Source organism: Pongo abelii, chromosome 15 (assembly GCF_028885655.2).
Source record: "Pongo abelii isolate AG06213 chromosome 15, NHGRI_mPonAbe1-v2.0_pri, whole genome shotgun sequence".
NCBI lineage: Eukaryota > Metazoa > Chordata > Mammalia > Primates > Hominidae > Pongo > Pongo abelii.
The window spans coordinates 23,542,108-23,553,290 of NC_072000.2; positions in this window are offsets into that span (position 1 = coordinate 23,542,108).

Here is an 11,183-nt window from a genome sequence, read left to right on the forward strand (position 1 = left end):
CCAATGTGGTGGACAGTTTATTTTGAGACCTTCCTCCAGTTCTGAAGCTTGCCTGCACTGAGACCTATGATCTGGAGTTGCTGGTAATTGCTAAAAGTGGACAGTTGTCTTTCATCTGCTTCATAGTCTTGCTCATTTTCTACACTATTATTCTGGTAACTGTGCAGCATCAATCCTCTGATGGACTCTCCAAGGCTCTGTCCACACTGTCTGCTCATATCACTGCAGTCAGTCTATTTTTATGAGCCATGTGTCTACATTTACACTTGGCCATTTAGGAGCTTTTCAGGGGATAAATTTCTTTCTGTGTTTTATTCAATTACACCCTTATTGAACCCCATTACTTACAGTCTGAGATGAAAGCATCTATACATCAACTGAGGACCCAACACATCATCTCCAGATAAACCTTCTCTAATCAGCAATCATGAGGACAGTATATTAGTTCAGAACCCATACAAATTATGTTTCAGAATATGTTGATATTAATTTTATTTGTTGATTTCTATAAATAATATTACATATATTAAAATTATCAAATATAATTTTTCATTATTATATTTCTATGGCATGTTTGGTTTTATTGAAAATATAATTATCAGCCTGGGAACTCCATTACTGGGTATATACCCAAAGGAATATAAGCCATTCTATTATAAAGATACATGCATGCATATGTTCATTGCAGCACTATTGACAATAACAAAGACATGGAGTCAACCTAATTTCCCATCAATGAGAGACTGGATTGTAAAAAATGTGGTATATACAAAGGACTATAAATCAAGCTGCTATAAAGACACATGCACACATATGTTTATTGCGGCACTATTCACAATAGCAAAGACTTGGAACAAACTCAAATGTCCAACAATGATAGATTGGATTAAGAAAATGTGGCACATATACACCATGGAATACTATACTATGCAGCCATAAAAAATGATGAGTTCATGTCCTTTGTAGGGACATGGATGAAATTGGAAATCATCATTCTCAGTAAACTATTGCAAGGAGAAAAAACCAAACACCGCATGTTCTCACTCATAGATGGGAATTGAACAATGAGAACACATGGACACAGGAAGGGGAACATCACACTCTGGGGACTGTTGTGGGGTGGGGGGAGGGGAGAGGGTAGCATTAGGAGATATACCTAATGCTAAATCGCAAGTTAATGGGTGCAGCACACCAGCATGGCACATGTATACATACGTAACTAACCTTCACATTGTGCACATGTACCCTAGAACTTAAAGTAGAATAATAATAATAATAAATAAAATAAAAACAAGAAAAATAATATGGTAATATCAATAGGTGGAAAAAAAGTATTTTTAAAAAATGTGGTATATATACACCACAGAATACTATAAAGCCATAAAAAAGGAATGAGAGATCATGTCCTTTGTAAGGACATGGATGGAGATGGAAGCCATTATCCTTAGCAAACTAACACAGGAACAGAAAACCAAATACTGCATGTTCTCACTTAAAAGTGAAAGCTAAATAATGAGAACACATGGACACATAGAGGGGAACAACACACACTGGGCCTTTTGGAGGGTGGAGGGTGGGAGGAGGGAGAAAATCAGGAAACATAACTAATGAGTACTAGGCTTAATACCTGAGTGATGGATAATCTGTACAACAAACCCCCATGACATAAGTTCACCTATGAAACAAACCTGCACTTGTACCCCTGACCTTAAAATTTTTTTGAAAAAAAATATAGTTATTTTCATTAACATTCAATTCAAATTTGGGTTAATAAATTACTTTTAAAATATAATAAAAAGTTAAATAGAAAAACTGGCATGTTAACTATATTTTGCGACTCCATATATCTAAGACTTTCCTTAAATAAGAGAAATCAAATATAAATTTGTCTACTTTTAACTAGTAATCTTTCAGCCAAAGTCTCTAAATGACCAAATGTAAACAAAGTTGTGTGAACTCTTATAAACCCACAAGCATGAACACACACACTTACATTTTTGTGCCCCTAATATGTGAAAGGATTATTATTTTTTAACAAGGCAGACAGGCTAGTTTTTATGAGTATATAGATGCATATAGTTACTGTAATCCACTGACATGAAGCATACACTTCTTCACTCTTAAGAGAAATTTTATCTGACAAAAAAATTACACATAGAACATTTTACTTTAATCTTTCATGTTTTTGTTCATATTTTCTCTCATATATCTCTCTAGAAACAAGTAAGAACATTATTATTGTGCCAATTCATATGAGTAAAGAATAAATTAAGAAGCCTATATATTTTCCAGGCATTCCCTTAACAACAAAACAAAGTTTTCAATCTGATTATAGCATAAAGAAAGCTTTAAAGTGTATAAATTATAAAGTTAGATCTACGGTCCATGGACATTAGAATAGACATTCTATGACCTGTTTGACATCAAATTCAAAATGCTCTGCTTTTACCCAAACATCTACTGACCCCTTAGAGGCTTCTACCCAGTATTTCCTCACTGTCTCCTAAGCAATATGTATGCTATGTTAACTAGAGCTAAAAGGTGCCTTAAAGATGTATTCATAGCCATATCTGTATGGTATATTTTAAATTAAATGTTTTTAAAAAAATCATTGAGACACATTGGTACTAGGTCCCTGGGAATCACTGGACATATTTATATCTATTTCTTATCAACTATTTAAATTATAAGGTTAAATGTAGATACTGACATAACCATAATTTTTTGAATTTTTAAACATTTTGACACATTTGTATCGGATTCTCTTTTACCACCAAAGTGGATTATTAGAGATAATAAAGAACCTAAGCAACCCTCCATATTCAATTATTTTATCTTGGCAAAGATAACCACTATCATCAGCTCCATGGCATCATTTACTTTTATGTTTTTAAAATTATTATTATTATTTTGAGATGGAGTCTGGCTCTGTCGCCAAGGCTAGAGTGCAGTGGCACAATCTCGACTCACTGCAACCTCAGCCTGCCAGATTCAAGCAATTCTCCTGTCTCAGCCTCCCGAGTAGCTGGGATTACAGGCATGCGCCACCACACCCAGATAATTTTTGTATTTTTAGTAGAGACAAGGTTCCACCATGTTGGCCAGGCTTGTCTTGAACTCCTGACCTCAAGTGATCCGCCTGCCTCTGCCTCCCAAAATGCTGAAATTACAGGTGTGAGCCACCACGACCGGCCTAAAATTATTTTTCTGATGTATGCATGCATTGTGCATAAAATGTTATGTCACATATTTTTGAACTTGATTTAACTGAAATCTAGATAAATGCTTTTATCTAAAAATTTATTTTCACTTAATCTTATGTTTAAAATATTTATCTCTTCAGAAATGTGCCATTCTGCTTCGTTCATTTTAGCAGCTATAGGGTCTTGTATGGATATGCCAAAATGTGATTAGGTCTCCTTTTTTTGGAGAGACATTTATAATCTTTATAATTGTTTAGCCTAATAAATATGGTTTAGTTGAACATACTTATATATGTTTCTTTGGGTACACACGTGATAATTTCTCTAGGGTATGTACTTAGAACTGGAAATGCTGAATCATATTTTATCTTTAAATGTAAATGTGTAATATAAATATTTACATTTTAATTTTACTAGAAATTGCCAAATTTCTGTACAAAGTTGTAGATATGCATACTCTATGATGAGTCCTAATTTTTACATGATCTTGTTATTGTGATTGCAGGATTTTTAAGTTACCCCCTTAAATTCACTAAATGCTACTGAGTGTCTCCAGAATGACTTTACCAGTCTACTTGCAATTGCAGAGCAATAGTTCCCATCACTTTATAAAATTTAGCTTTCATCATTTTTCTAAATTTTGTTTTGCCGTGTAAAGTAATAATACTTTGTTGCTTTGTTTTATTGTTGTTGTTATTGTTTGTTTGTTTAGATTGCCAGTGAGTTTGGAACCTCTCTCCCATATCTATTAGCTATTCAAGCTTCAGTTCTGTGATTTGTTCTTTCATGACCTTCATCACTTAAATGTGTTTTCTGTACTTTTCTCGTTATTTGAATCCTATAGATCTGCACGGTCCAATATGGTATCTATTATCACATGTGGCCATTTAGATGTTAATTTAAATACATATTTAAAAAGTAAAATTGACATTTTAGTTCGCTAACATTAGCCTCTTTTCAAGTGTTCAGTAGCCATAGAGGCTACTATGAGATAAGACCATTTTAGAACATTCCCATCCTTGTAGAAATATCTTTTTGACAAATAATCTTGTCAAATTTATATATTACATTTTTTTGAATCTGCTACTGTTTGTTAATTTTGCCCCTAGTATTCGTCTTTGGACAGAATGTTTATAGTCTCATTATTTATTAAAATGTTTCTTTTTTATTCATTTTTAAAAGATTTGTTTATAGATGTTCTTCTCCTAACAGGTTGCAAAGATGTTTTATTCTATTATTATTCTATTATATTTTTGCATTTTGTTGTTAAATGTTTCTAAATACACATTTGTATACATGGAAGGTAGCAACCCAACTTTATCTCCTTTTAGTAAACCACTATTTCCAACAACATCTCCAATTTGATCTTGATCACTTTGATTCGTCATCATATATCATATATGTCTGTGTGTGTACCTCAGCTAAGATATGTGTACATAATCATATATGACCTGTGTTTTCTATTCAGTACCATTTATATGTCTTCTGTTTTATCATTATTATTTTTATTACTATCACTTTGTATATGATTTAATATTTAGCTGATGTGTTCATCTTTTTCATTATTCCACTCAAAGTTGACATAGCAAAGAATGTATCTTTAAATATGTTCGTTTTACTATAATTTTTTAAAAAGTAGATAAATTGTTATTAGTATATACATTTGGGGTAATACTGGCATCATTGCCATGCTATGCCATCTCATATACCAGCATGAGCATGAGCATATTCTTCCATTTATTCAAATAACAATTTATATCCTCTAACAGAGTTTCAAAAGTTTCTCCTTAATATTCTCCCTTTATTTTCAACTTGCAAATATTATTTTGCTTTAAGTTTGCCTGTTGTAGGTAATTAATGGGACTTCTATTTTTGCTATAACATATTATTTAATATGAGTTTCATATGTTTACACAAAGATATATAATACAGATATACATTTATGATATTCATATATATGTGGCTATATACACAGACATATAAAATTGTATTTCTATACATATTATATGGTTAATTTCATGTGTCCACTTGGCTGTCCCATGATGCCCAGGTATTTGGTCAAATATTATTCTGGATATTTCTGTGAGGATGTCTTTTGGAGGACATTAACATTTAAATTAATTGACTTTGAATACAGCAGATGACCCTCCATAATGTGAGTGGCCCTCATCCAAACAGTTAAAGGCCTTATTAGAACAAAGACTGACCTCCCCCGAGAATCCTGCCTTTACATTCAAACCACAGCTCTTCCCTCAGTTGCCAACCTTCAGACCTAGCCCATCAGATTTTGGACTCACAGAGTCTCCACAATCACATGAGCCAGCGAGCCAATTGCTTAGATATCTGTCTGTGTCCGTCTGTCTGTCTCTCTTTGTACACCACATACACATATATAATTTTATGTCTGAACTGTCAGAGTAACTTAAACACATGATGCCCTTTTACCCCCTCCTCAGTGTATATTGCCTAAAACACTGTAACTTTTTAAATCAAAAAATTTACATTAATATTTTAAATGAATATCTAATCTATAGACCTTATTAAATTGAGAGGTGTCAGCATGCTGGCAGCCCTCACTCGCTCTCAGAGCCTCCTCGGCCTCGGCGCCCACTCTGGCCGTGCTTGAGGAGCCCTTCAGCCCGCCTCTGCACTGTGGGAGCCCCTGTGTGGGCTGGCCAAGGCCAGAGCTGGCTCCGTCAGCTTGCAGGGAGGTGTGGAGGGAGAGGCGAGGCGAGGGAGGTACGGAGGGAGAGGTGAGGTGAGGCGAGGTGAGGCGGGGCACCAGCTATGCTCGAGGACCACCGCGAGTTCTGGGTGGGCGTGGGCTTGGCGGGCCCTGCACTCGGAGCGGCCAGGGCAGCCAGAGGCTTCGCACCCAGGCCAGCAGCTGCGGAGGGTGCTTCGGGTCCCCCAGCAGTGCCGGCCCGCCAGCGCTGCACTTGAATTCTCGCCGGGCCTCAGCTGCCTCCCCACGGGGCAGAGCTCGGGACCTGCAGCCCGCCATGCTTGAGCCTCCCCGAGCCCCCACGCCACTCCCCCCCGCCCCTCATCCACTCCCCCCCGCCCCTCACCCACTCCCCTGCTCCTGCTCCACGGCGCACAGTCCCATCAATAGCCCAAGGGCTGAGGAGTGCGGGCGCACAGCGCGGGACTGGCGGGCAGCTCCACCTGCGGCCCAGTGCAGGATCCACTAGGTGAGGCCAGCTGGGCTCCTGAGTCTAGTGGGGACTTGGAGAACCTTTATGTCTAGCTAAGGGTTTGTAAATACACCAGTCAGCACTCTGTCTAGCTCAAGGTTTGTAAATGCACCAATCAGCATTCTGTACCTAGCTAACCTAGTGGGGACCTGGAGAATCTTTATGTCTAGCTCAGGGATTGTAAACGCACCAATCAGCACCCTGTCAAAACAGACTAATCAGCTCTCTGTAAAATGGACCAATCAGCAGGATGTGAGTGGGGCCAGACAAAGGAATAAAACCATGCTGCCCAAGCCAGCAGTGGCAACCCGCTGGGGTCCCCTTCCACACTATGGAGGCTTTGTTTTTTCGCTCTTTGCAGTAAATCTTGCTGCTGCTCACTCTTTGGGTCCGCACTGCTTTTATGAGCAGTAACACTCACCGAGAAGGTCTGCAGCTTCACTCCTGAGCCAGCGAGACTACAAACCCACCAGAAGGAAGAAACTCCGGACACGCTGCCTTTAAGAACTGTAACACTCACCTCAAGGGTCCGCGGCTTCATTCTTGAAGTCAGTGAGACCAAGAACCCACCAATTCCGGACACAAAATGTTGTTGTCAATTACATAAATAAAACCCTTTTAAAAAAGAAAAAATCTCTGGTCCAAGTTCACAAATTACATTTCATTGCCATATCTCTTTATTATACATTAATATTCAACAATTCCTCAATTTTTCCTTAACACTTATGACATTGACATTTTTTATAAGTACAGACAATGGAATTTGTAGAATCTGTACATTTGAGTTTGTCAGTGTTCCTTCATGATTAGATTCAAGCTTTTCATTTGGGGCAGTTTCTGGTGACATGTTCTTCTCAGGGATTTATATCAGGAGTATATGATGTTGATTTGTCCCATTGCTGGTAGTAACAAGATTGATAACTTCAATAAGGTGTTTTCTGCCAGGTATTACCCTTAAAGTTACTACTTTTCCTTTGTAATTCACAAGTGCTATTCAGCTAAATATTTTGAGACTGTATAAACACTATGTTCCTTATAAAAACTGTATTCACTAGTTTTAGTAGCCACGGATGGTTCCTGCTTGAATTAATTATTAAAATGATGATTTCCAAATGGTTCTTTTCTAATTCCATAATTTGATTTATATTTATCAGTTATTACTCTACAAAGAAAGAGTTTTAATTTTATCCTATTTATTTACTCATATATCCATTTATATCTGCATGGACTTTTTCCTATTTTTCTACAGTTTAGAATCTGTTACCAAAATTATCACAATGCTCAAATTGTTCTATATTTGGATAGTAGGTTCCCATTCAAGTTGGCATGTCAAAAGTCTCCCCTTGTTGAACCAAAGAGTTACTTAACTGCACAAAAAGACGTTCCAGACTTACTTTGTACTTTCCCCACCCCAGTCCTGAAGTTAGCTGTGTCTCTAAGGAATACTAGTTTCTTGCAGTGGATAACGTTTATTTGAAACCAAGGTTCTGGAACTTAAGATCATTGCTACTGTGATGTCACTTCTTCTAGATCCACTTAGAGGACAGAGTTAAGAAAAAAAAATGAGTGTGTGTATGTGTGTATATATGTGTGTATGTGTGTATACACAGATTTTTTTTTCTAATTTATGTATATATATTTGAATGCATATAAAATATATAACTAAAAGTATAATTTATATATAACCAGTCACCCATACTGATAACTCCAATTCCAATACAAGAACACAGGTTTTATTCTAACCTCCCTCTTCGACATCTGCAATTCCCTTTTCCAGCACTGAAAAAGTGAAACCCTTTATTCACTATACCCTTCCTATTTGCTAAATTCCAGACTACATAGAATGTTATAGAATCTACATTCTTGTGATATATAGTGAAAATACTTCAGTCAAAAGTTATTTGGGTTAATTCTACACTATTCTTTTTCAGTGTGGTTATGTTATCCATTTGAAATACAATTAGGTTTATTTGATTAATTTTTCATTTTAGGGTATTTCTCTTTGTTGAATATATATGTAGCATATATATTTAACAAAGGATATATATATATTTATTTATACACAAAATAACACATGTATTATGTGTGTGTGTGTGTGCCTGTGAAGTATTAACATGGTTTCAAAAGTCAAAATTTCAGCAAAATGTATACTGATAGCAATAACACTACTCTCCTCACAACAATAACACTACTCTCCTATACTTTTTAAACCACTCCAGTTCCCAGTCCTTTCCATCCCATTGCTACCTACCACTTGTAAGCAATCAGTCCCATTATTTTGTGTTTTGTTTTCTGAGTTTTGTTTTGAACAAATGTCCAGATACATGGCTTTCCCCTTTTCTCTTATACTAAACTAGCTTACTGTAATTATTTTGCTCTTTTTGTTTAACAGTGTTTCCTGGAAATACCAGGTCATGTGACCTTCATACAGGTCATAGAGTTCTTCATTTTTCATTACAGCTGCATGTATCAAATATTATAATAATAATATGAAAGATAAATTAAAAACACACTTCAAATGCTCTCTGGATTTTATTACAAAATCTTGGTGAATGTTCTTTCCATGTCTAATCACTGTTTCTATCTGCATCAGCAAGATGGTCTCATACATCTTGTTCTAGTTGCTCAGATCATTCACCTTCTCATTTCTGCATCTTTGCTTGGTTGGGTTTCAGTTAAAGAGCCTTATACCCTCATCACTTGCTAGCAACTTGGTGGAAGAAAATCAGTCAGTTCTTATTCTTTTTCATAGATTAAGTTATAAGAGTATTTTATATAATTAATTTCTCACTTCTCTGGTGGTGAGGCTTTACTCTGTAATTGATTAAAAATACAAACACTGAAAACTGCTTCCCATCTGTCCCATTGTTTCTTAGGATGATTGGGCAAAGAGAGGTTGGACCACATTCAACTTTTGTGCACATAACCTGATCACATCTTATGACATGTTTCTTTTACATGTCAAGTCATTGGTAATGATCGTATATGTAGAGATGTCCATCTTTTGTGGCTTCTTTAAAAGCTTTTGAACATCGTCTTTATATTTTGATAATCTATTAGGGTAACCCTGCCTCGTCAATAAAAAATAATAATTGTAATAAAATACTATATTTCCCATTCATCCTCATTAGTGAAGTGTAGCTATATGACAGCTTCATATACCATCAGATATATATACCTGTCAGAGACTTTTATTTGAAAGGGAGCCATGTAAATAATCAGTCTGAGGGTATAAATTCATTTTGCTAGCACCACCAGCAGCAAAGCCTGCATAATTGTAGGTTTGGCATTGTCAGTGCCATTTTTGCCCATCATGGCAGAGACAGAGCGAATATGGGGTCAGCAGTGAGAGCAGCTTTGCAATGAAGTTTGGGGCCATGTTCCGTCAGCTTAGGTCTGGTCGTCTAGTACTTTTTAGAATTGCCCCCACCCTTAAAATTTCTGCAAAGTTTTTAAAGATCCCTGTTAATCCTTCCTTATAAAATGAGGTATATTAGATTCTGTGGTCTGCAAGCAAAAATAATATGGTAAAACAGAACACAATTTAAAAATTTACTTGGTAGTTGTATGCTTCTATTCTCTACATCCCCATTGTTAAAGCTATACAAACTACCCCTTGTGAATAAAATAGATTTTTTGTTGTTCCAGGTGGTTTCCTTGAGGAAAACTGCTATTATATGTTCAGAAGAAGGAACACTGTCATATGGCAAATAATGAGAGTCTCTTGCAACCTAGTTTTCTAAAGTTTTTGAGAGTGTCCTAAAAATGGGAACACTTACACTTTTGTGTACACTTGAAATATTTTTGCAACAATGAACATATTATATTTTACTGTTCATAAAATGGTTATACAGACATGGTGTGAAATAGAGGCTTAAAGACGTTGTCTTTTGTAACAGAACAATGAAGGGTCTAATACATGTCTTCTTATTTGTTCTCTGACAGGAGAAGTTACTTCGGAGCATTGTGCTCTTCAACTTAAGATAGTTACAAAAACAATGCTGATAATAATAATTCAATTATCAATCAAATAATTCAACTGTATAAATAGTAATTATTATATTAATAAATAAATTTCTATTCTTTCTATGTAAATACATAAGAAAGGAAGTATATTGTAAGTTTAACCCCATGCCTAGTATATAGGAAACTATCTATGAACTGGCTATTTTTATTATCACTAGTCTATAAGCTTCTGGGGGGCTAGGAGTGTGTTCCTGTATTTATATCCCTATAATTAGCCAAATGCCTAACATATAGTGTATGCTCAACTACTGTTTCCTTTAAGAGATAGGCTATTAATTATTGAGCAAGTGAATGAAACTAATGAATGCTTGAAGCATCAGAGAAGTGGTCTGGCTTACATTTGCAATGTCATAATTAAACTCCAAACCCATAATTAATTATTGAGCAAGTGAATGAAACTAATGAATGCTTGAAGCATCAGAGAAGTGGTCTGGCTTACATTTGCAATGTCATAATTAAGCTCCAAACCCACACATGCCTTTCTTCATAAGGTTCATTCTCTGTTGCCTTACACCTCTCTCATGCCCTTTCTACCTTTGTATAGGTTTATCCATATATCTTCCTCCCCTCATTATAACCCACCTCAACAACTGCTTTTATATCACCTAGTGATAGAGGTGGCATTTATCTTAGCAGAGGGTAGTCCTAAGGGCCCACCTCAGCATCCTTCTTCTCCCCTTGTGCCCCTACATTAAGCTTAATCTCAGCCGGGCGCATTGGCTCACGCCTGTAATTCCAGCACTTTGGGAGGCCGAGG